Source organism: Pleurodeles waltl, chromosome 5, assembly GCF_031143425.1.
Source record: "Pleurodeles waltl isolate 20211129_DDA chromosome 5, aPleWal1.hap1.20221129, whole genome shotgun sequence".
NCBI classification, from domain to species: Eukaryota; Metazoa; Chordata; class Amphibia; order Caudata; family Salamandridae; genus Pleurodeles; species Pleurodeles waltl.
The window spans coordinates 83,277,467-83,304,193 of NC_090444.1; the positions used below are offsets into that span (position 1 = coordinate 83,277,467).

The window sequence follows — 26,727 nt, forward strand, 5'->3', positions numbered from 1 at the left end:
TGTACTCACTGACCATAAAAGAGGAGTTGCTTCCAGTAATCATCATGAGGAAGGACGAAATCGAGTATTGAGCAAAACCGCAAACTGGATCATATCTAGCACTGCCAGGCTAAAGAGAATAAGGGGGTTATTACAACTTTGGAGGAGGTGTTAATCCGTCCCAAAAGTGACGGTAAAGTGACGGATATACCACCAGCCGTATTACGAGTTCCATAGGATATAATGGACTCGTAATACGGCTGAAGGTATATCCGCCACTTTACCGTCACTTTTGGGACGGATTAACACCTCCTCCAAAGTTGTAATAACCCCCTAAGTGTCAAGTTAATTCTGATTTATATATTTAATTTGGTTTTAAGTGACACAAAACACAGCCAGCCAAATAAACAACAGACCAGAGGGGCGGCAGAAAGGAAAATGGTGAGGAAAAGGGAGAGTCGGAGAACTGTAAGAGGAAAGAAGGGTGCTAAAAAGTGTGTCTAGGCATTTGATAAGAGGGTCTGAAGCTGCCAAGCATGTGGTGGATCAGAAAGGAAACTTAGCGAGGGGAGACGTGAGATGGGCTGACGTATTCAAAGGGGGGGGGTGTTGGTACAGAAATAGTAAGAGGAGACAAATTATAATTTGTGAAGGACAGTGTAGAGTCTTATCTTATAATCAATGTTCAGAGTATCTTGTCTTCATCAAGGAGGGTCCCAGGTTTCTTCTTTGTTTGAGGGGGCTCCCCCCATCATGGGTTTGGAAGGGTAGTTATCCAGTGAACCACTAGGGCACTGGTAGCGCGAGTGCATCCTTGAACCATTTCAGAGTTGTGCTCTATCATCGATCTTGTTTTCAAGTCTGTGGAAGTGACTGACGGGTTATGGTCAATCCAGTTGGTTGTGATATTTTGGAGTGCAGCCGTAATTAGATCTAATTGTTTGACTCTTTCTCGGGCCAGTGAAGGGCATGGTTAAAAAAAAAAAGGTTGGGAGAAGAGTTTCTTAAAAAAGAAAATCAAGTGCAATAATGTTGAAGATCTATTTATGAGATCTCACTCTGGTACGACTAGCTTGGCAGAGTAAAAGATCACATGCTCTACAGAAGTACCATCTTTTAGACCCTGCCAGCAGGAGCCCATTTCTGAAAGAGATGGATTGCATAACCCATGCCAGTTTGGAACATTTACTGGCCCTCTCAAAGACTGCTCTATGATTTTGCGTAGGTAATCTAATTTAGATTTGGAGAGTGCTGCTTGTCACCCGTGAGAGGTGTTCTTGCCACATCTGTAGGAGAGTGGATACAGCAGGTGTGATCTGGTTTCTTTTAATGCATTTACGCATAAATGAACATTTTGTCAGTCGGCCCTACATAGGTGAGTTAGGAAGTGTGCACACTCTTCCCTGAAATTCAATGCACTGTTGTTTGAGATCCTCATAAGGTTTGGTTTATCCTTGAGAATTCTGGGGCATCTATTCCAATGATACACCATTCCTTGTCAATTTAATCTCTTCATCCCTTTGCCTAGAATTTCTTGAAGGACAGTAATTGGGTTTCCTTGATTTCTGTTCAAATTTTAAAAAAGCGGCTACCTGGATACTGATATCTGAACCAGGCAAACATGTTTAGACTTGATAAGGGATACAGTATGCTGAGAACACTTAGGCCCTCATAATGAACACAGCGGTGTTTACCGCCGTGTTCAGGCTGGCGGTCATTTAACTGACCGCCAGCCAGCCACATAAAGAACATTCTACTGGGCTGGCACCCACCGGCCTAGCAGAATGCCTGGCCGGGACATTGCCTCCACATGGAGCCGCCGTCAATGCCTCTGTGCAGTGGGTGCAGCTGCACCAGTCGCGCAGATCACTGTCCATAAATCGGGCAGTGGCCTGAGATATGGAGCACTGCACAGGGACCCCTGCACTGCCCATGAGCACCCCGCTGGTGGCTGTAGGGATCATTATCCGAGGAGCAGCAGCGCTGCCCTGTCGGATGATGATTCCTTCCACCATCAGGCTGCCTGTCGGAGGCAGCCTGGCGGTTGAGGAGGGCCGGCTATGGCGGCTCTCCATGTGTACATTATATTGCGGTTCAGCCCGCCATGCCGGTGGCGGGCTTTTAACCTGCCGTCGGCATGGCGGGCTGAACCGCCAGAGATCATAATGACCCCCTTAATGTTGTGTTTCCTCTTCCCGTAATCAAAGTGTGCAGCCTTTGTGCTCTCCTTGACCAGAGTCAGAACAGGATTGCCCAAGAAACCTGTGTTCACGATTTGTTGTTGCTACTGAGAGCATTTGTTACTCTGTGACCAGCTGTCATTGCATTACTTCACTTCTCGAAGTGCCGATGGATTTGGAATACCAAACCTCTGGTATGCCAACACAGAGCAAGAGATAAATTTTCTCTCTTAAGCCCCAGCATCCCCATCGATGAAGGAGATGATGCCGTCTTCAGAGAAATGCCAACCGTCCGAATATAAAAAGGACTGAGAACTTTCCAAGGCTGGGCTAGCCCAGATAGAAAGATTGGTTGGTGGGTTGGATCTGAAAAGGCTTAGCATGAGGGGACGTGGCTGAATGTGCGATGGGGAAAAACTGGAACAACGCAGAGATAGCCAAAAGGACACTAGGACAGATTTCTATGAGATGACACTCAAGCACTGTGTGTTGCTTTCTGAACACAGAGAAACATTAGGCTGAGCTGAAGATTTTGTTAATGGAATAACTGGGCGATGACCATGTGTGCTGAACTGACAGATGTAGCCAAAGATCTACAGTAAGCATTCTGTATTTTTCATTACTATCCTAATAACCCCTAACAGTGTAACCACTTCTCTTTCATCCCTGCCTCCTTCCCATGCATCTACCCCTTACACAATCCTACGGCTGATGGGGAACGTCAAGTTCAATTGAAGGATGTGACATGTGACATTGTGAGAATCTGGATTATACACTGAAAGAGAGCAAGGTGGTACTCAAGAATGTAGCTTCAGGGGGATATTTGGGGTGTAACACCTCCCACACTAATCAATTATTGGCTTGGTATTTGGGTCTGGAAGCCCTGAGTTGGGTCTGCCATGTCTGTGTCAGTATTTCTAGTTTGTCTGATTTCACAAAAAGGTTTTATCTTGTTTGCTTTATGCATCAGAACATTAATATATTTAGTGACCGGTTTACCACAAAAGCAGGAAAGCTGCACCCATAACAGTACTCCTTGAATGGATGAAAATCTAATGTTTTTTAGAATTGGCAGTAGTAGGCATGGAAAGCTGTGCCAGTCTTAGTTTCCCCAGACATGCCACTGTCAATCAAATCCAAAATGTAATGGCATGAATGCTTGCAAATAGTCTGACCACTGGCTATTCCTCATGATAACATTACAAACCATTTTCTTTTCTTTACCCACTGTGCCACTCTAGACAGAGGGCCTGATTTAGGATTTGTTAGATAGGGTACAGGAAGACTGGGTGGTGGAGAACTTTATATCTGCCATTCTATCTTTATTCTGCCTGCCAACTTTAGAGATGTCTGTCGGCCGCTTGGACATGATAGCTGGCTATCAAACTCTTACAACTTTTTTTTTTTGTTGTTGAAAAAAACACATTCATGATGGGGGAGCAATTAACAGCCTCAGGCAGCTGGAAATTCCTAGAAGGCCTCAGAAGGTTTAGGGCAGGAAAATGCTAACTTCCCAAAAGTGGAATTTTCAAAATTGTACTCTAAAATCAGACCTTACATTAAAGATGATTTTAAATTACAATTCACAACATGACATTTCTACCTGTTTCCAATCAAAGGTTAGTACTTATTAAATGTAATAAGGTAACCCAGTGTTATCCTATAGGAGAGGTAGGCCTCACAGTTGTGAAAAACATATTTGGGAGTGTTTCACTACCAGGACATGTAAAACTTAAAACAACATGTCCTATCCTTTAAATAGAATGCAGCCTGCCATATGGGCTGTTTGGGGTCTACCATGGGGCTGACGTATGTGTTAAGAAGGGAGGTTGAGGTATAGTAAAGATTTTTTTTTGCTAGGTCGAATCACAGTTTAAAATTACACCCTTGCTGCAATGGCAGGCCTGAGACATGTTTCTAAAGGTCTACCTAAGTGGGTGGCACAGTAAGTGCTATCTGCAGGCCCACCAACAGCATTCAATATACAGGCTTCGGGTACATGTAGTACCACATTAATTGGGACTTATGAGTACATTAAATGTGGCAGTTGGTTGTAAGACAATTTTATCATGATTAAAAGAGAAAGCGCAAGCACTTTGGCACTCGTTATCAGTGGAAAGTGCACAGGGTCCTAATGCCAAAACCCCACGAAATTCATAAAACAGGAGAGGTGAAGGCAAAAAGAATGGGGCAAGACCACAACAAGGATGACAGTCCTAACACCATCCAATTGTCCACTCTAAAAAGGATAAATGGATGTTTACTTCTGATACCACCTATTCTGGTAGAGGACGTTTTAAACTGACAGAGTAAATTTTACTCCGTTGCTGAAAAACTCGAGTTCCGTCTGACTTAAAATCAGGCAAGTGGACCCTGAGAGGCCTTGAGTCACTGTTGAAGTGGAGTATCTGTCTGCCAAACTCTACATCAGCCCCAGAGGCCCACCTGTACAAATAAATACTGATGCTTCGCCTCATGGGAACAGTCCATTCTAAACCTTGGTCTTCTCAGCCACTAGCCCGCTGTTTTTTTTTTAGTTGGGAAATTTGACATTCCTCTGGCTCTAATGGACTAAACTGTGACCCTGGTGCTGCTCCTGCAAGGTAAGTAACCTTACGGTAAAGAGCATATTTCAGTGATGAACGATATGCATACCCTTAGTACCTATGGCTGAAACAACAGGCTTGAGCGGAAAAAAAGCAAATAAAGTATTTAAGCACCACTTAAACAACATTAAAGACAGGATTCCGAAATGCATTTACTAAAAATAAAGATTAATGTATTAAGTAAAACACCATTGAATAGTTAAAATTGGCTAAAGGGATTGGGAGTTATGAATTTTTGACGAAAATGCCAAAAAATGCCCATAAGAAACAATGAGGAGGCATAAGTCAATGTTAGTCTATAGGGTGCGGATGACCAAAACACAGGCACATTTTTAGCCCAACCACAATTAAGCGCAGGTTGTCTAATACCTACTGGTTCATGCTTGTAAACAGTTTTACCTTTAGACTTAGGGGCTCATTATGACATTGTCGGTTAATACCGCCTACCGCCACGGTGACGGCTGTCAACATACCACCACGGCAGCTACCATCCTTCTGCCATATCAGGAGCACTGCCGGACTTCCGCCACAATAAGGGCAGAAATCTGGCAGTGTTCATGGTGGTGGATGGTGGTAAGCTGGCTCAGCTAACACCAGCAACGCCCCGCCAGAGAGTCTCCGCTAGCCGTGTTTTGACCTGAAATACAGCTTGCTGGTCTTCTGCTGGCAGGGCGCTGCTGCCTTTCCCGTTCCCTGTCGGACGACCTCCTCACCGCAGAAGGTAAGTCGGGCGTCCGACAGGGGAGGGGGGTGAGGGGCTTGAGTGGTGTTGGGTGTGTCCGAGTGTGTGCATGAGTGTGTGAGTGTGTGTGAATGCGTCTGTGAGTGTTGTGGTGTATTCGTGGTTATATGCATGTGAGTGAATTCGAGTAAGAATGGTGAAGTGAGTGCGGGTCTCCATGTCAGTGTAATTCTGTGTAAGAATGTGTGTGAGTATGTCTGGAAGTATGTGTGTATGAATGCGTGTATGCCAGTGTGTGTATGAATGTGTGCATGCCAGTGTAAGTGAATGGGTGTATGCGTGGTGCGTGTGGGTGTCTGTGTGCGTGTATGCAGGCGTGGGGTGTGTGGTGAGGGGCGCTGTGACTGCAGCAGGGGCGGGGAGAGGGGAGTTATGTGTGTGTGTGGCTGTGGGGGTCAGTTGTGTGGTGCATGCGTGTCTGCGGGTGTGTGCATGTATGGGGGTGGTGGGGTGTGTGAATGTATCAGAGGGGGTGGGGGCGTGAATGTATTGGAGGGGGTGGGGGTAAGTGAGTGGATTGGAGGGGGTGGAGGTTAGTATGTGTATCAGGTGGGTGGGGGGAGTGTGGATGGAGGGGGTAGGGGCGTCAGGTGAGTGTTGGGGGTGGGGTAGCCACCTACCCGTGATAGGGAAAGAATTCCCTGTCACCGGTAGATCCTACTGCCATGGTTTTCATGGCGTTGCTAACACCACGAAAACCATGGTGATAGGCCGGCTCATAATGCCATGGGTGGCACTATGTTGGGTGCCGGGCTGGAGATAGACATCTCTATCTGCAGCCAACCCACCAACCTCATAATGTGGCGGAATGGTCCACCAGCCTGTTGGTGGTAATACCGTCAGATAAACCCTGCCGGTCAGAGACCGCCAGGGTTATAATGAGGCATCTTTCAGTTTGATGCCAATGTTGTCCAGCGGGGTAATGTTGGACACTGGATATGTTTCTCCGAGTAACCCCTACAACACTCATAGAGACAACTTCTAGGATACTAGGCCCTGATAAGAGCTAGAGACAGGTTGAACTACACACTACAACCAGGATCTAGCCAAATTCCAGTAACAACTTGGTAAATGGAGTTTCTCTAAAAATGCCTTTCTTTTGTTCATCAGCTCCCTGGAAAGTATGATCAAAGGTCTCAGTCCCCCCACCCCCAATCCCCCCCCACTCTCCGCCGCCCCCAAGGGCAGACAGAAGTAGGTTATTGCTTCAGAGAGCATATCCTGGAATGACAGAATCCGGTTAGGCCATGGGAAAGCCCACATCAAGGGGAAACCCCCACTAGACACGTTTTAGTATAAACGTGATAATAGCAGCGCTCCTGGCTGTGTGGTTGGTGTAACTGTAACATCCCCCCCCCCACTCACACTCCTGAGAAGAGCAGAGGCGGGTGTTTGTGTAATTAACCACAATCTGCCTTCCGGCCAGAAATCTTCAGGTACAGCGGCAATCCGAAAAGGCCTTTTGTTCTCAGAACATGTGTATATATATAATAATTCGTTATCTCATAGTTAATTAAAACCATTCAATAAAGTGGATCAATACAATTCATTCAAAAAGAAGAAAAATACTATATGAGTGAACATGTTCTAAAATGCTGATGAAATAAAAAAAAACACGGTTTTGCCTGATATTGACGGCGCACGGATGCAATCAAATTAAAAAGAAATGGAATTAAAACTTCAAACGTCAGATTGTTTGAGCGACCGCAAGAAAAGTGCTGTGTGCACTGGGCACGTCCTAACATCTATTCTTCAAGGGGGCGGCTCCTGCCTTCGGCTGCTGAACGGTTCTCGATAAGCTGTGAGCATCTCACCGTGAGTTTTCAGTCTTTTTTCCTGAAAACAGGGCTTGATTGCCTCCTGGCAGGACTGAATGTGCACTTCCTGGGAGAGTGGCTTAAGCAGTATCCTTTACTTCTGGAAGGTGGGCAGGTGCACAACATAGGCCAAAGATTATTTCGGGTAGGGGCAGAGGAGACAAGAGATGTCTAGGCCTACAGGTTTCATCCTTGAGACACTTCCCTGTTGCCAAATAGACTCATTTGCTGTCTTAAGAATGTTAGACAGACAGGGACAGCGATAAATAATGTTTTGGTTGCAGCTCCGTATACGTTGGTGCTACAAATGAATGGTCTTGGCTTGTAGCATGAGTTGATCGTTTTGCCCTGATTGACTTTTCATAATTGTCCTCAGGAGACATCTGAAGCAGCCTTAGGAGATGTTCACGGTCCATGGTTGAACCATCTGAAGATCTCTGAGGCGCTTCTCTGTTACAGTTTGCCAGGGAAAGGCAGGGGAGCCGGTCAATTCTTCACCAAGGTGGAATTTGAACTCCTGGCCTCTGCCTTTTTGATTTGAACCTGAGCTTCAGCAAGTTTGTCCTCTGCATATGGACGGATTCCAGGTGGATCTGATCTTAGTGGAGTTTGAGAGTCTGAGCCTTTTGCTGGAATGCTGGCATTTTCCGATGCTATGCAAAGAGGTTTAGCAGTGTTGCCTAGTGATTTAGCTTCCTGAATACGGGAGACCTCGGCTGAAGCTATTGGACTGATGGATGAGGGTGGAAATGAGTGGGGGGGAGCAATTAGTGGTTTTTAGGGAGCCTGAGTTACACCATGGAGACCTGAGCTCCCGGGATCACCTGTTTGGCTCTTGAGGGCCATACTTGGACCAGCTTCACCTGTACTTGCTAGGTCTCCAACTTGGTTCTTGGGTGAACTAGACTGGGGGTCGTCTGCTGGTATTGCTGGCTTTTTCAGGAACAAGGGATATCGTTTCCGCTGACTTGTTATCAGTGTTGTTGTGCCCTTCTTGTATTTGTTTAGTTTTCTGAGTCTCTTGTAACTCTTTTTAGACAGAAATGGGACATGTCCTCTGTTATTTTGACTACTGGGATTGTTTGTAGTTTCCAGGTTGAGCGCAAGGTTCAGGTTCAATTTTCCGTCTTTGATAACAGATTTGTTGCGACTGGTTGCGGCCCGTCCCCGGTCTCACATCTAGCCAATGATGTTTTTGGGGACGTTTGCTCGCTAGATTTAAGGGGATCTGCATGAATTGTGTCACTAGTTCCATTAGTGGCTGCGGTTCCTTCAATGGAATTTAGGGGCCTGCTGCCTTTTCTGGTAGTCGGATTTATTTGCAAGGCCTGCGGCAGTACGCTCCATGTGGGTAGGTTGTGAATCTCGGCAGCAAAGATTATCTCCTTTGTTTGCATTTCTTTGTTTGTCCTGCTCAAGCTGTCGCCAGGCTGATTGAGTGTACTGAATTCATTGACTTAAAGTCTTTTATGATTGATTGTCAAATAGTTGGGACCTCTTCTAGCTTTGATATGATAAACTGACACGAATCAGACCATGAGACTAGGGGGGGCCAGCGAGGATGCTTGGGTTCTAACTATTAGCAAATTCAAATTGTTGAGCTTGGCCACAATTCCACCCCTCGTCCGTGCATTGCAATTCATAGGCGGCTGCTAGTTGCTTTTCCATAATCATAATTTGCCTTGATATGGCTGAGATCATGAAAGTTTGTAATGCAGAGAATTCATACTAATTAGAGGTGTTATTCTTTTGCATCCTGCATGGTATTTATTTCTGACTCCGTTGAGGTAAAGTGTTCCCAAGGATTGTTTGAGCTAATGTCAATAACTTCTTGTCGGTGACAAGAGGAGCTCTTGATAGAATCTTGGTCTCAAAAGAGGTCCTTACTTGCCTTAGACTCTGCGGTACAGGAGTGAGTTGTGGTGGTGGTGGCGGGGAGGGGGTTTCAATGAATGAGACAAACTTACTTGGTTGTGAAAGGCCTTGGTTGTTCATTCTTGTCCTGGTGCTGTGCCTTTTTTGACTGTTTTGGGTCCCCTCCTACTTATTATATATTTGCAACAGTCAAAATGGGGAGCACCCTGTCTTCCATTCCAGCATTTGTGACCCCAGGGCATCATGGTAAATGCAGTCATTAGCACAAATTTGAATAGAGTTTTGAAAGTTTTTCACCATAAGTTGGTGCGGCGAGTGCCGTATCTTCGGACACGTGTTTCTGGCTATTTGGCTGTCATCAGCGAAGAGCAACGTGTAGCTGGCGGGGTTGCTTGAAATGCCGCCTTGAAAGTATTCACAGGTTTAAGTACCACTCAAGAAGGCACACAGGTGCTTCACCCGAGCTCGTCAGCTCAGAGGCTCACGGGAGCCTTAATTACAACAGTCAAAATGGGGAGCACCCTGTCTTCCATTCCAGCATTTGTGACCCCAAGGAATCATGGTAAATGCAGTCATTAGCACGAATATGAATAGAGTTTTGAAAGTTTTTCACCATAAGTTGGTGCGGCGGGTGCCGTATCTTCGGACACGTGTTTCTGGCTATTTGGCCGTCATCGCGAAGAGCAACGTGTAGCTGGCGGGGTTGCTTGAAATGCCGCCTTGAAAGTATTCACAGGTATAAGTACCACTCAAGAAGGTGCACAGGTGCATATATTTGCGTTTCCACAGATGGGGCACCATTAGTTGGGAGCAGAAATAAAGATTTGTTTATGGAGATTCTTTGAGGAACAACCCTATTGGGGAGCCTTTTTTACACGTAGTGCCTTTGCTAGGCTTGGAACTCTACTGGCCCTCCTTCTTGAGGGCATCTTTGAGATGCTTGCACTTCTATTGTTTGGCGTGGTCAGCTTTTAATTTGAAGGCAGCGACACAATGATGGGGCAGAGGGCCTTCTAGAATAAGCTTAATATTGCCTTCTGGAGTAAGCTAGATATTATTTGGGAGGAGATAATAGTGGTTTCTTGGTGTGCCTGGTTTCTCCTGGTTGCAAAGGTTACTGAAATCAGAGGTGGAGTCCTACAAGTGCCAAACACCCTGATTCTTAGCCTCTCAAGCACTCGGAATCTCATGCTCCTGTACGATGTGGGGGAACAGTCCTGCAACCCACCCCAACACCTTAGAACCTCTCTTAATATCAACTCTCCATTCATTATTGACCTCTACTTTCTGGTAGCAGCATGACTATGTCTGCAGGGTGCACAGTGAGTTGCTGGATGACAGCCATGTCTTCAGTCACACATTAGGGTGGGGTACCCCCACACCAGAACCCACACATGATACCTATTTATGCCACTGGGTTAGTTTCTACAGCAGTTTCTTGTGGCCTAACATAAAAGTCAGATAAGCCAGTAGGTTAGAGCCAATTATTTGGCAATGCTGAGGGGTCAGATCAAATGCACAGAGAGGTATCACACAACCTCTCAGTCCCCCGAGTCCAGATATGCTGCAGAGCCACTCCAACAACATGGGTCAAAAGGTACTCTTGCCCATAGGCATGCTTCCAACTCAAGGGAATCGCTTTCACCAACGTTTCATCGTTGCTATAAAAAGGTTGCGTGCCCAAAGATTGGTGCTGGAGACGCCTGAGGCACATGACGCAGTTATTACCTCCTGTCTGCCTCTGTACATAAATGCCCCCTGCCTACACGTGATAAAAGAGACCCAACTTTATGTGAAAGGAACCCAGTAACTGGAAAGTCAGTAAGAGGCCTGCAGCTGGCAACTCTTTTTCGTAGTTTTACAAGATGGTAAAGGTACAAAGCCTTTTTCAAATCCCTGAGTGCGATTCCTAGGGCTAGACGGGTGTTAATGAGCTTTCTTAATCCTGTAAACTGTTTCCCAATTCCATAAAACGTGCACAGTGGAGCCCACAAGGGAGAGGTTTTTTTTTAAGATGATGAAAACTGGAAAGCTAAGTTTTCCAGCCGAATACTGTTGACTTTCTCTTGAAGAGAACGTGGCTAGACAATCAGAAAGAGCTGCAGATGGAGAAACAGCAGTATTCTGGGCTGAGATTTGAGAATTCCCCAAACATTTTGAAAAGCTTACATCGTTTAAGGAATCAGAGTTTGCTGGAGGTGCGCAAATTTTGCGTAATATACAATCAAAGAATTATGCGATTTTTCACGAAATTACTCAAAATTGCTAGTAATTAAGCGCAAACCAAATCTTTAATTTCACGTTAGATTTTAACACGAAATGTACCCTGATGTGAATTATAGGCACGATGATTCATTTATACACAAGTATGGCATACTCGTGTTCTGTTGTTCCCTTGCGTTTGCATTACATTTTTTACACCCAATAGAGCATTTTGTGGTATTTTTTTCCTGTGAGTGGTGTGTAATTCCGCAAAAAGGTATAATTTGGGGAATTTCAAATAAGCCTAACATGAAATTACGCAAATTACACTGGCCTAATTTAGATTCCACCCAGGCCTTGTTGACATTAGACTAAAAGTGTTCTTTATGTCCTGAAGGAATCCTTGCTACCCTTTGAGATTGAAAATATGAATCAATCCTCAATGGATTCTGAGCTTCACATGCTATCAACAACAGAAAACATGCTTTGGGTATTTTATCATTCGAATTGCAATATCAAACCGTGACAGAATGGTGGCTGCCATCACCTCCCACACTTTTGGAGCAGACAAGAAGAGCCCTCGGCTTGCATACCAATGGCATGCTTGAGGCCAAAATACGCAAACACATTCTCTGTTTACATAAACAGCAATAATAATGCCAAGAGACTGTAAGCAATGTGGGGAATTTATTAAATAATAGGCAGATGAGCGCGCATGGCTTCCAGTTTACATTTGTTTATCAGACAGTTTTGCAACATGTACAGGATTTTCAATGACATTTGTGACATTTAGTTGATGAAAAATCATCCACACACACACACACACACTTGGTGATAAACCAAAAAAACCACATCCATTCAACAGTGGTATCCAGTACCAGAGACAGAGCTCCTTGCAACACACTAGAGACAGGCTGCAGCCATGCTTTGTTTACTTTCCTTGTCACTTTATTGGATTTAGAGCTAGGGATGATTCTAAATAAACTGTGCCAGGGACAGGAACCCAGCCTGCCCCGTCCGCCAGTCTAATGGGGCTTCTAGGGACCTGACCAGAGCTGGGAGGACTCCCTGGAACTGCAAAGGAGGCGAACCACGTCACCGGGAAGGAGCCAGGGGCCACTTGGTGCAGCCACAGGAACCGGAAGCGTCCCTTTCAAGAACAGCAGGGAGAGGCAAGGAGGCCTGGCAGCAAGCCATGATCCCGCGAGAAGACAGAGGGTGTGGGTTGGGAGGCTCTCAAAGTAAAGGTTGTGGGAGAAACTACTGGTCAGTCAGGGAACCAGCCTGGGTCAACAAAGTGGAATTACTGTGCGGCAATGTAGAGGAAGACACGGGTCCTTTGATTATCTCGAGGTAAAATACACCATGGACTCTTGCAACTGCAGCAACCTTGGTGTTCTGTAAATATATTTTACATACAAACACAGAGCCACGTGCACCATTCACATTAGGCAAACAGATTGCAAGCTCTGGGAATCTGCAGAAGAAGGGAAATATGAAAAAGCATCCAGAAGGGGATTCACGGAGAGAAAAGCGATGTTGCCAGGGGACAAGTAAATACCATTATTTTGTATATTTTGTGAATAAGTGCCTGTTCGACACTGGAGAACCCAAACTCACAAACAATTACATTCAGATTTCACAGAAAAGAAACCCAACAAAAGAAATTAAATTCCTTCTCAACAGACACTAAAAACTTACAACCCCCACCAGCGAAAAGCAGAATGTTCATCAGGTTCCAGAGGTAGCGAGCCTGAGAAAAATAAGTCAAGGGAAGTCACAATGTTACCGTACTGAAGCTATGCTTTACATGTAAGGTTTTCAACCGCCCTTTGAAGTCGCCTCTCGACTGTCGACACATGCTGCTTTACCACACATGAAAGAGGTAATGCTCTACATGTGTGTGAGAAATAGCATGCAATCTCAGTAATAACATGCAGGCTCCCAATCCGACACAGGGCCACCAAAAACCTGGATGACTGATAACTTGGTAGCTGTGTGGACTGGAGAAGAGTAGGTGAGCCCACTCAAAGTTAGGCGTTAAGGTAAATCGTGGATGGTGGGTTAAGGAGCAACTTATCCAATTGAAATGTTCAGGAACAATCAAAACATGGTCAAGGTCATGTTGGTCGTCCAGAATTCTACTAGCTGTTTGGGCATCGGCTGGATGCTGAGAGGTTCCACCATAGGTGGCTGCTCCCTCACATGTACCATGGAGCCTTGGCTGTCTCTCTGACGCAAGGCACTTCACATCTTTGTGGTGGTCTCCAGTAGGTCCAGGAACTCCCTCGGGGTGACCTGTAATGCAAGGCTGTTTCACTGCTCACTGCAGAATTATGCAATGACGCTTTAACCTTTTTGTAGCCCTTGATTGCCTCCCAGATACTGAACTAGGGGACCGCTAGAGACATTACTTCACCATCTCATCTACCACGCATTACAATTCAGTCTCTTACAATTTTTTATATATTTTAAGAGTCACTCTGACATGATGCAGTATTCTGGGCTTTCAGCAGCCCTGCCTTGTAGTGCAAAGTGTGAGGCACAGGCATTTCCTGCTGCAGGCTAGAGGTGTTTTTTGAGACTCTGGCTTCTCAGACCCAGTGAAAAGGCGAAATATAATATACACAAACAGAAAAAATGTCTCATGAAAAAAATAGTTGTCCTGAAGGCAGTCAGTGGGAAGCTTGAGAGCAGATGGCAAAATACGATGCACGAAAGCAATCGTACTGCCAGTCAAACACACCAAAGAGGGAGTAGAAAAGTCATTTAGCAACCTCAGTCTCTGACAGACATGCCAAGCTTACAAGATTTTAAAAGAGTGTGAATCAATTAAAAGAGGCTTTTGACTTGCACATTATCACAACTGGGAGCAGGCCTCTTCTTCAACAAGGAATCAGGTTTCTGATCAAAAAACCAAACAGCGTTGTCATCCTGACCAGGTACAATAACCCCCGAATGAACTACCTATTGAGGCCATTACCAGCAGAATACATGTTCTCGAGTCAATCTACCCAACTCCAGAATGCTGCCAAATGGCTAGCACTGTCTAACACATGTAAAGATAAATACAAGTAGAGAAAAAGGTTTGTATAGTTGACAAACGTGACAAAAGTCAAGCAGTAAAAATGATAACACTTCTCGGTAAATAAAACCAAGGACATGTGTTCATGAATTGAAGGGACCAGTGTGACCACCTTGCTTTTCCCCTCCAATGTAAGAAATACAGAGAGGTTCAAGGAGTGGAGACAGCTGCCAATTCCACAAGTGCAGCAGATAATAGTAAGGATGGGGAACATTTCTACTCTCATCAATCCATGTCATAGCTAATGTACAATTTCCTGTCATTAAGGAAATCTACAGTCCGATTAAGGTCACGAAAGTGAGGACTATGAACTCTCAATCCTGCTAGAAAGCATGAAATGACAATACTCTTAACAGATTGGGGCAAATGCAGATTCCCAATAGCACTGGCAACCGAAAAAACAAATGATGTATTACATGGATCATCCATCCCTGAAACAAAAATTCCACAACGCATTCATTTTGAAATGGAAAGGGTCTGTACCATAAAGATTATCATAACAGTTCAACGTCGACGCCTAAACATCACATAACTCTTGGGTGAGTGTTGGCATCTGTGTCTCTAACAGAATGCTGCCTTTTCTTGACAATACCCGAAAAGTTTTACATTTGCCAGCTAGAGCAAAGGTGTGAAATACATTGGTTCAAAACTTACACGCTAATAATGAAGCAATGTCTGTCACATATATATATATATAATAATAATAATGTTTTTAAACCTGGATGCCTCCAGGCCAATAGTGTGTTTTAAGAATGTGTGCTGGCTTGTGAATAAACAAAAAGGCTTTGAAAGTCATTGCTTCTCTAACTGAATAAGCCTGAAAATTAAATGCTTCTGTATTTGCTGCTTGCACCATCCATTTGATCCATCCGTTCAATGTGGTCATTGCGACTATGTGCCAGATGGTTCATGAAATAAATTAACAATTTTAAGGGTGATTTGAATCCAGCTTCATATGTGATATTATTCTTAAGAACTCCTTACATGGGGTTACGAATGATTTGGAAAACATGAATATGCTACTGTAGGTGCGCTGAATCTAGGCTTACTGAAGATAATGAACATTACACGATCTGGAATAAAACTAGCTCATTTAGATCCAACACTCGTTTGCAATTCTTGCTTAGAAGAGACGAGGCAAGAGCATCTTCAACTTAGCAGGCAATACCTTCCTGGATAAATCATCATCCTCAAGCTAGTTTGTGCCCAGCAGCTGGATATTGTTACATTCAGGAAGTATTGTTAGACTCCCCTCAACAATCTGCACATACTACATGATGCTCACTGACCATCAGACATACTACTGGACTGGTGACTTGCAGAAACAGCAGAAGTGAAACATTTCCATTTCCTGGCATTTCCTGGCATATCTGTGCCCACAGGACAACAACCCTCTCCATACCCTATCTGCATCAGCCTGTTGAGGTAGACAAATATCTCCTACGAGGTCCAGCAGCCTGTCTCTGCTCGATGAAGACCAAAGCTGAAACTTGCCACTCCAACAAACAACATATGTGTTCTCTCAAAGCAGTCCTTTGCCAGAGGACTCACCCAGAAGTTAAGAAAAAGGATTACAAAATCTCAAGAAAGTTCCAGAAGAGCTAGAAATAATGCTTGCTAGTTTCAGAGCTGAGTTAGCAGGATCAGATCTGCTTTCTGTCTTCCCATTTATTGAACCTGCCTTCAGATAATTTTGTATGATGCAAATGAATATTTCAACTCAGCACACCAGTCCTACAGAAAAATGTACACAGGGGTAGAAGAAGAAATCTGACTCATCCATCTACTCCACTCTGGGTAATGAAGATGATATTTGTTAATCCAGCCACTCTTTGCCACCTATCTGTGATCAATAGAAATACTGGGAACTCTGTTCGTGCCACAGACGGCAGTACAAATCTCACCATGCCTTTCCCCAACCTTACTAGGGAGGTCTTGTCCAGTGGATATATTTTTTAAGCAGATTTATCAATTTTCTTCAAGGTAGGGTATATGTACAAACAACCTAGGGTTCCCCAGTATCCAAAATGTTCATTATGAGGATTACCGGGTCGAGGAGTTTGTCCGTATAGGCCTGTTAGAATCTGTCAATCTCCTTTGTAGGGTAATTTGCTAACAACCTCACAAAGGTGAGGATTATAATGTCAGGCACACCTTCCCCTCGGTAGAGGGTCGAGAACAGTTCAGACCCTCCATTTTTCAGCAGATGTACCAACACTTACCTAGCCAAGTGCAGTATATGGGACCCAGTCAGATGACTTAGTACATCTCTGGACCACAGGATTAAAATCATGTCCTACTCCTCTTCTGATAACTCTTTCTGATGGGGTGGCAATGCCCTTATGTATATGTCTGTAGTGTCCTTTTGCCTTCCTAACAAGTCCAACTTATTGGACACTTCCAAGTTTTCCTCCTCCTTTTCAAGCTAATTACTGCTGCTGACTTTGCTATTTCAATCCAAAGAATAGTCCGTGATTCCTATGGGCCTTTGGTAAAGGTCTTGATAAATGTTACTGCAGTTCCTTGTAGCCTAACAATAAGGACCATGCAATAAATGTGTAATTCACAAAGAAGTTGTCCATCACACTGGAGAAGATTCTTCAAAAGCCAGAAAGGCCTTCTGTTTCTTATGAATTCGTGCATGGTGGGGTTGTCCTCATACCGGCTGCTTGACAATGTGGACTCTCTTTGGTAGACTAGCAACAATGATACTGGTATATTTTTTGAAGCCTCAGTGGCAAGTTCATTTGTACCTGAGGATTTCAGGGTGCTTTAAAGCAGTCTGTCAAGTTAACCCTTAAAGTTATGGGGTTGGTTTATCACTGCATTTGCACAAAATCTATGGCCACACCACAAGGATTGTGGGATTTATATTGCCTACACAAGCATGAGCAGATGAGGACAGAAGGATTCTGCCCCTTCAGAGATTCTTGGTTGAACCTCATAGTGAAAAGGATATTTGTAACATTACTCTCCTTAAATATATCTTTGAGGGAGAAAGAGGTCTTCCTTTTAGGAGAAACAAAAACAAAAAGGGTAATGGGTCACAGTGAGGTTCAGATTCCAGACGTGGAAAATGGATTATACATATTTTGCCTGACTGCCCATTGACAGAAGCATATTAAGGAATTTGGCAACAGAGTGGGGCTCCTCTGGGCCGTGGTAACTCTGCTGTCACCATTTCGGGTCAGCACCCCTAACCCTGCTTGGTGCAATGAATGCCAAGCTGTCTGGCATGGAGGAGGGCCAGAGAATCCAGTGAGATTACCAGCTCACCGTGCTGGAGAGACATCGTGCCCTAAAAGACCATGGTGGGGTGTCCTCCGACAAAGAGTTTTGCCTGAGACCACTATGAAAATCCAGAAATCTGAACAGAATAACAGAAGAAATAGAAAACAGGGTACCTGGTTTAATTTAGATTCTGATCCACATAATTTAAAGGGCATAGTGTAAATGTCTATGGATTAAAGACGGGATCTTTCATTAACCAATGATTCAAGCTTTCAGAACAATAAACAAGGAATGTGTGGTGAAATCCTTCAAGCAATTCTAATGTTACTCTCAAAATCCAAGTCACACAAAGTTAAAACTACCCTTTAAAAATGAGATAGCACTTCAGGCCTTAGAGCTAGATGCGAAAAGAAACAAACCCATTTAAAGAGTTTCTGATCCCAAGAGCCACCCTTAGGACTCTTTTTACCGGCATTACTGGCAAGAAAAACTAGGAAAATTGGCTTTGCTACCAAGTAAAGAGTTAGAGACACAAGTAGATAAAACCTAACTGATTATTCTGGAAAAATTTAAATACCACAGAAAACACTCACAGTATGTAGAGGAAAACAAAAGGACACTTCCACTCTGTACGAAAAAATGTTCTGTTATAAACTACATTGATGTCACAGATTATCTAGCAAGAAGGCTTTCTTGCACCCACAGTTATCACAGGTATTTGCGATAGTCCAGTAACATCATTTGCACAACTATAGTAGTTTAAGTGCTATGGTTTGCCTCTTTAGAATCTTAGATATGTTACACATTCATATTCCTTATGTAACCCCCACCCTGCTTGGGTTACACAAAAGATCACACACACAGATGATGTGAAATAGCTTCAAGACCATTAACTCTTACCCCCTTGTCCTGTGGCTGGTCTCCACATAGTTCCTGGTCTCAGCAGGGTGGACATTTTATTTTAAAAAATCCTATCAGTGTCACAGAGGTCAAAACTCACAATGAAACTGTAGAATCTAAACTTCAAATATGAAGTCCTGTCTCTGGGAACGCATTTAGTTGCACTAGCTGGCAGAGTTTAGAGGCACATGGTAAAATGAGATTAACCCAAGCACAATATTGAAATAAATAAACAGTTTAAACTGCACCTTTCAAAACAATGCACTGGAAGAAGCTGTGAACAAGACAACAAACTCAGACTAAAATTATGATCAGTGGTGGCACTGATAGTAATAGGAACACAGACAGCTAAGAGACATCTTGTGACACTCACTGTACTGGACAGGAAACTAGATGTTTATACAAACTTAATACCATATTTTCAGTAAAAGGGTTGTACCGAGATGTGGAAGTAAATATTCAATGAGCGGATTTCTTCACTAAAAGTGATTCCGCAGATCAAATATATTTCATATATATTTCATAACAATATATGAAATATCTTCCAGATAGCCTGTAAAAAAGATGTATTTATCCCACAATTTTTGCCTTGAGGTCCGCCTGGGAGACCATCAAAATATGACAAGAAAAGCAGACAAAGGTAAGGCGTGTGATGTGGGCGGCCTGCAGACAAAAACCACAATGCTCTGCCCTCCTGCTTGCAATATTCTCTTCGCCTCTGGCATGCACACAGAACACCAGTCTGGACAACATGCAGCTACCAAAAGCTATGGACACAAAACATTATTATAGACACAGAAAACTTCTGTAGGTCTGTATCCTCGCTCCTTAAAAAATGGATCTGCATTTTTAGCATTTAACACACGACCCACTCTAGCTTTTAATCTGATGCTTGTACAGTATACCAAGGTAAAAGATTATGAATAAAACATCAGACTGAACTGACGACAACATCCCTTCAGTAGTAGAAATAAAATTAAATAAAAAAAATAATAATTTATTTGCTTTCGAGTGGTAAATACGCTTGAGTGGTAAATGCCTCTTTTTTCAGTCTGGCACCATTCCCTTCATAAGTGGAGATGGTCATACCAAACGTAGCTATGTAAGTCGTACATGCACAAATGAGGTACGAAGATGTCTCTGAAAGCCCCCTGGCCAGCTGAGATGTAGGCGTCCTCTGGTCTCCGACACCACAGGCGGCGGCGTCCTTCACTGGCACATGACTGAATGTATCAATTGAAATATGCTGGCGTTTCACAAGGATGTGGTAATGCCTGGCTCCGCGGGACGTTCTGTGCCTGCAGCAAAAGACAACAAGTGGACACAAAAAATTGGTCAAGATTTTTGAAGGGGCTAAACATTGAATTAAACTTTGCAGTGCCAATATAAACAACTTGCAAATGCAAAATCAAGTTAATATCCCTTCTTATTTTATTTATTTACAATGAATATGCATTACTTAGTGGAAACATTAAATTAAATATAAACATATAAAAAAAAAACAGCCGTGGTACGTGACAGGGGTGTCTGTATACTTTTTCCTACACTTCTAATTACCCATACAGGCGATCAGAAGACCATTTTCTTGGAAGCATTTTTATCATTGCCCTCCTGATTTTTAGCTCACAAGTCACTCCATCAGTTATTACCAGGCACCACTCTTCCTCTGTCGATAACCGTGTGGATGGCCACTACCACTCTAGGTGCAACCACCCAATTACTAGGCAGTGATGATTACATGGCACAAGTGCTAATGGGAGAGAGATATCCCCTCTAAAACCAACCATGATTGCTGAGGGTACACTTTTCTCTGCAGCAAGTAGTGATTTTAAGAAGAATCTTGCTCTAATACTACGTGGTCTCCTGGTGACCAGCCAGCACATAGATCAACACTGCTTTAAACCTGTTACGGTTATCCTATGCCAGAAAACTTTTCAACTTTCAAAACAACTTGGTTGACTGTGGTCTTCGTTCTGGAAAAAAAAGTTCAATTCTCAAATTCGCTTCAGCAGGAAATTTAATATTGCCTTGTTCCTTCACAATCCTTCACAATAGATCACAGAGAACAAAAGTAAATCAAAACCTGACACCACACCAGTCATGTTTGGTGTTCCACAAGGATCCAAGGTCTCTCACCCTTTTCAACCCGCTCATGGAACCGCTTACCGGTCTTTTGAAGCTCTCTGACATTCACTACTGCATGCACGCTGATGATACACAACTGTATTTGAAACTATTCTCTCCGGAAGACATCAATTTAGTCAACTGTACACTGCTGTATACACAACATTGGCTGACCCATAATCACATCAGGCTTAATACACTCAAAACTAAATTCCTCCTGATCTTCTCTCACAACAACTCGGCCCCCAGGGAGGAATGGCTAAAACAACTCACTGCCCTCAATTACGCACCTAACATGATCGATTGAACTAGATTAGGCATACTGCTTGTTAAATACTTGAACATGCATCTGTTCCGCTACCAGGAGAGCTATTTACCAACTAAATATACTGAGGAAAATAAAACCTTTCCTGCCCCAGATGATTTTCAGCTAGCTGTCCAATTCCTGGTCATCTCCTGCTTAGATTACTGGACCTCTACATTGGCAGGTTTCCCCAAAGTACGGCTGGCCCCTCCACGGGCCACTTTAACCACAGCTGCTAGGCTCATTAGTGGTTCCAGCAGATTCAACCACATTTCACCAGTCCTCAACCATTTAAAATGGGTCCCATCTGAAGCTAGAATACAGCTGAAAATAGCCTGCTTGACTCATAAGACCCTTCAATTCAACACACTTCTCTACTTGGCCCAAAAACATGAACTATGAGGTGGAAATCGCCCCTCAAGAAGCTCTAACAGACTACTGCTGAAGCCACAGAAGTTAAAAAAAAACAAAAAAAAACTTAAAAGCGCTCTTTCTCTGGTCTTGCCCCAAGAATATGGAACACACTACCAGCAGAAACCAGGACAAATTCCTTCTCTACAGTCTTCCAAAATGAAGTAAAAAAAGCTTCTGTTGAATGGACTCCTCCACTCATTCTCCGTGCTAGTTAATTTACTTGTGGACTCCTTTTGGATCATGGACCTACCGAACAGCTGTAGTTTACTGCATCTCTTGTCATGTTTGCATTATTCCCTATGTTTTTTATTGCACCACCCTTCCTGACATGACCGCTATCTGTACAGCGTTCTCATACCCGGATGGGTCATGTTCGCGCTTTATAAAACTCAGCAATTAAATAAATAACCTCCATCCCACTAGCTATTTTGTCTTCCCACATTAATTAGCCAGCCTGTTGGCGATACTACCGCCACATTAACACTCACTGCCGGGGTCATAACTACCCCTTAAATCTTCTGAGCAACAGCAGAGAACAGTAAATGAGGACCGGGGGCGAGACGATGACCCCAGGCCCCGTATGGCCTGGCCTTCCCCAGTAGCCCACAGGGATTGTCAAGAGTCACAGAGACCGGGGGACCTGCATGAAGGCCAGAGAGCCCGAACAAGCGCATCCCCTAACACATTTGTCTAGGCGCTTGGGTGAAAGAAGCCCCCTCCCCCGACATAGCACTGCTCCTGCCTCCCCCAGCTGATTCTCTGCCCGCACCCAGTAAGAGACAATAGTCTGGAGCCTGTGCCCCTTATTGCTGTCCATGCTGCTTCTGACCCCCCCGCTTTGACTGTTGCACCTGCTTCTTCATAGTCTGGGGGGGGGGGGGTCTGGGATGGCTGCCTTTGCGAGTGGGTCTTGCCTTCCCCCAACCACCCCCAGTAAGTGGAGCCCTTGCATGGGCAGTTGGAGCCCCAAAGGACATCAAGGTCAGTGTTTCACTGTGCTGAATCGAAGGAGGCCCCCAGGCTGTTCCTGCTGGGAGCCTGTGGCGGCGAGAGATACGAGGAGACCCGAGGAGTGCTGGTTGGACCCCATTGCCTTTTGGGCTGTTTTGGGGAGGATGTGACAGGCTTGATCCCCTACCAATTTGCGCGGCCTAGCCCAAATCCTGAAGAAGTTGATCTGTACCTGGTTCGGGTGACATTGGAGGCTTAGGAGTCCTTTCTGGCGGCACTGAGACACCCCTGACGCGCTGGGCAGAGGAGACACGGTTAGTGACCCGGAGGAGTGTGTAGCAGCCCTTACTACAGTTACACAGATCCTGGAGAGAGACTCACCCACAGAGTAGGTGCAATGGGCAAAGCCTCTTGGATGCACGACCTAAGCGTGCCTACACTGAGTCAGCAGGAAGCATGAAGCATGAAAGGGGATGACCCCACCACCGCTTGCTGAACTGCAAAATGGCCCTTCCCTACAGGACATACTGCAGCCTATCATGCACTCTAGGGAGGCCTTAGAGACTAAGATTGATACAGTGGGGGCTGATCTTAGCATCCTAAAAGATGACCATAGATGCTTGGCGGAGAGGGTCACGCCGGTGGAACGCTCCTTAACGGACATCCAACCAGATGTCACAAACCTTCGGGAAAGACTCATCCTCATGGAGGCCAAAGTAGGAAAACTGGAAATTAGGGCTGAGGACAGCTAGAGTAGGTCCAGAAGGAACAACATCTTACCTGAACACTCCAAGGGGCAAACTCTCCTGATGTTTCTGGAGCGCTGGTTGCAGAAGGAGGTGGCCCCGGAGGGCCTATCCCCCTTTTTTGCCCTGGAGAGGGCACATAGGGTCCCTGCCCAGTCACTCCAACCAGGGGCACTGCCATGACCTGTGGTAGCTCGTCTTCTTCATTACAGAGATAAGGATCACATCCTTGTCCAAGCCAGGAAGAGAGAAATCCTCAGAATGAATTCTCAAAATTATGATCTTCCAAAACTTCACAATGGAAATCCAAAAGCAACGGGCCACGTTTGTTGAAGCTAAGAGCCAACTGCACCAGATGGGAGTGCAGTATTCCATACTGTTTCCTGTCTGCCTACGGATAATAACTCCAGAGGGGACACTCTTCTTTCATACTCCGCAGGAGACAGAGCTGGATAGAGGCAAATCTGCGAGGGGGATTCAGCAAGGATTTGCCTTGGAAAGTGCAGAGGCCAAGAATGAGAGCTTGGCACAAGACAGCTGCGAGTGGGGACCCTGACTAAAGTGGAGGCATACAGGGAGCAACAACGAGCAATCAAAGAAGTAGTGACACTGAGTGGCAAAGGACTGGAGTCTCCCTCATCGAGAGGGTTAGCAGAGTCCCAAGCCTCAGAACTATCGAGCAGTGACAGTACTACAAGAACCTTATGATGAAGAACTCCCTGAAGCAATGCCACACACTGCAGGTGATCTGTTTACACTGCTGGTGCACTAGTAAAACTCTGATGTTTTATGTGCTGAAAGGTGGGATGGTTTTTTGGGGGGATTTCAATTCCACTTAGGCCTGGGATGGCACTGTAACAGCGATCCCCTATGTAAGTGGGGGCACACAGTACAGTATTTGTTTAATTGCTTTTTTTCTTCATGCTCACAGATGGGGGGGGGGGATCTGGGTTGGGGGTAGCTCGCTGGACCCAAACCCTACTTGGTTGAGTTTATTGTGGGTTCTCCCGCCAATGCCTGTTTCTTGGTTAAGAGTTTGGATGGGGGGGAGGGGTTTGGCCCTGCTTGTCCTGGTGAGGGGAAGTTTTGCAACATGTTGTTTATGTTTCAATGGAAGCTTGGGTTTGGCGTGTGTCCCACATGGCAGCTTTAAATTTGGTGGGAAGGGACTACTCACTTCTGCACAAATGTCAAATACTCTAAGGGGCCTACTAGACCATTACAAGAACCAGACATGACAACTCCAACACTGTATAAAATAATAAGTTGGAATGTTAGGGGGATGCACACAATGCACAAGCGCCACCCAGTCTTCTCATATTTGAAAAGGACGGGAATGCCCAAAGCACTATTACAGGAAACCCACATTATTGCTAAAGGAGTAGCCTTACAGCGCAGGTGGAGGGGCCAAGTTTACTATACCATATATTTGGTCTAGGGGAGGGGGGGGGGCACTAATTTGGATCTGCCCTTGGGTCCCTTTCCAACATTTACATTCTAGATGGTAGACCTGGAGGGATGCTATGTGGTGGTAGCTGGACAGCTGAATGGTAGGGATGTTGTGATTGGCAGTATTTATGGGCCCAATGTTGACCAGACAGCCTTTTTTGTGGACTTATCTAGGATCCTGGCTCCCCACTAAACTGGCTCAGTGCTACTGGGGGATGACTACACTTGTGTAGCAGACGTAGCTTTAGATTGCTCACACCCTCCCCTGCGGGATTCGCCGATGGCCAGTGCGTTTTCTGCTTGGCAGGCAGAATGGAGCTTGCTGGATTCCTGGCGTCTTCATAATTTGGGCATTCTGGTTTATTCCTTCTCCTCCACCCTCCATGACTTACATGTGAGATTGGACACATTTCTGTGCATGCCTGAGCTCCACGAACAAGTGACCTCTGCTGAGTGTCTCTCCTGCTCTATATCGGATCACTATCCTCTGCTGCTGGGACTGGAGTAGAGAAGAATGCGCCCCAGTATTACGATGTGGAAGTTGCGTCCAGAGGCTCTCGAAGACCTGGACTTCCGCGACACTATAAGATCGGTCATCACGCATTATTTCAAAGACAATGCGAGAACAGCCTGTATTCTACAACTAGAGTGGGAGCCATTTAAAGCGGTACTCAGGGGACGTTGCATAGCTGAGTCAGTAGGAGTATGGAGGACTCTTATGAATGAAATCCTGTAGACAGAAGCATCCTTGCGCAACTGTGAGCAGCATAGGCCTGGCCATCCGGAGGTACAGCCTGAGATACTAGAGGCTACTAAGCAAGTAGCAGAGCATACTCAGAAGCTGCAATGTTTTAATTATCTGGAATATATGAACTGAGCCTATGGCGATGGTGACCGGGCGGGGACCCTTCTGGCGTGGCTAGCGGACCCGGCTAAACGGAGATCGTAGAAAAAAGATACTGCACAGTGGCTAAAGCATACCAACAAGGAGACATCAATCGAGAATTCAGGGAATACTATACTAGGTTATACAGCAGTGCTGGAGAGACAGCTACCACTGATATAGAGGCCTTCCTTAAACCTTTGACCTTGCCTGTGACCTGGTCCGAAGTGGCAGAGGACCTGGGCAGAGATATTTCCTGATAAGAGGTGCGAACAGCTATGAAATCCTTGGCCCGGAACAAAACACCGGGAACGGACAGATTCTCAGTGGAATTTTACTCCACCTATGGTGAGAGCTTGGCCCCCCAGACTGACGGACCTGTATAAGGTGGCTAAAGATATCTGTCAGCTCCCACAGTCTACACGAGAAGCCATAATGGTGCCCCTACTGAAGCTGGGAAAACCAGCCACTGACAAATGAGCCTACCGCCCTCTGTCAATAATGAATACTGACAACAAAATCCTGAGTAAAATCTTAGCCTCCTGTCTGCTGCCACTCACGACCCTCCCGATACATCGTGATCAAGCGGGCTTTATCCCGGGTCGCAACACGGCTCACAGTATACGCAGGGTTCTTGAGATATTGAGGCCACTACAAAACCTGCAATTGATATAGAGAAGGCATTCAACAGCTGGAAGAGGCCTTCCTCTTACAGTGTGATCGAGTGCTTCGTGCTGGGCCAGGGGTTAATTTCCTGGACTATGTTGCTATATACGGATCCCTCAACTAGAGTTGGAACAGGGCATATGATCTCAGACAGCCACAGAATCAAGAGGGGCACCGCTAGGGTTGCCCCCTATCATCCCTGCTATTTACGCTCGCAATGGAGTTCTTAGCATACATTGCCAGAACCAGAGACATCTACTGAAGCCTCGTGGTGCGCAACCAGACACATCATATAACACACTAGGCGGACAACCTCTTGCTCTTCCTACAAGGGACTGGGTCGGATCTGGGGTCTTTCTGGACCGTTTTGCTAAGTTATATGGCCTCCGAGTAAATTAGAATAAATCCTGTTTGTTCCCTGTGCGGTCCACTGGACTATCTCCGAAAGGGTTGGAGACCTTACAATGGCGACCTCGTTGTCTACCTTACTTAGTGGTCCACATTTATCATAATACAGTGGAACTCCTGGAGGGAAATGTGGGTAGGGCTGTTTGAGCCTTAAGGGCTAGTACT

At 45.1% G+C, this 26,727-nt stretch overlaps 1 protein-coding gene across 5 annotated transcripts in view; it reads right to left on the bottom strand.

Moving 5' to 3' along the window:
• Window positions 1-12,068: 12,068 nt before the first annotated feature.
• Window positions 12,069-26,727, bottom strand: part of DTNB (dystrobrevin beta) — a 672,321-nt gene continuing 657,662 nt past the window's right edge. For all 5 annotated transcript variants that reach the window (XM_069233646.1, XM_069233645.1, XM_069233644.1 and 2 more), the window contains one exon: window positions 12,069-19,915. The gene's annotated coding sequence lies outside the window, so the exon portion shown is untranslated. The remainder of the gene's footprint in view (window positions 19,916-26,727) is intronic.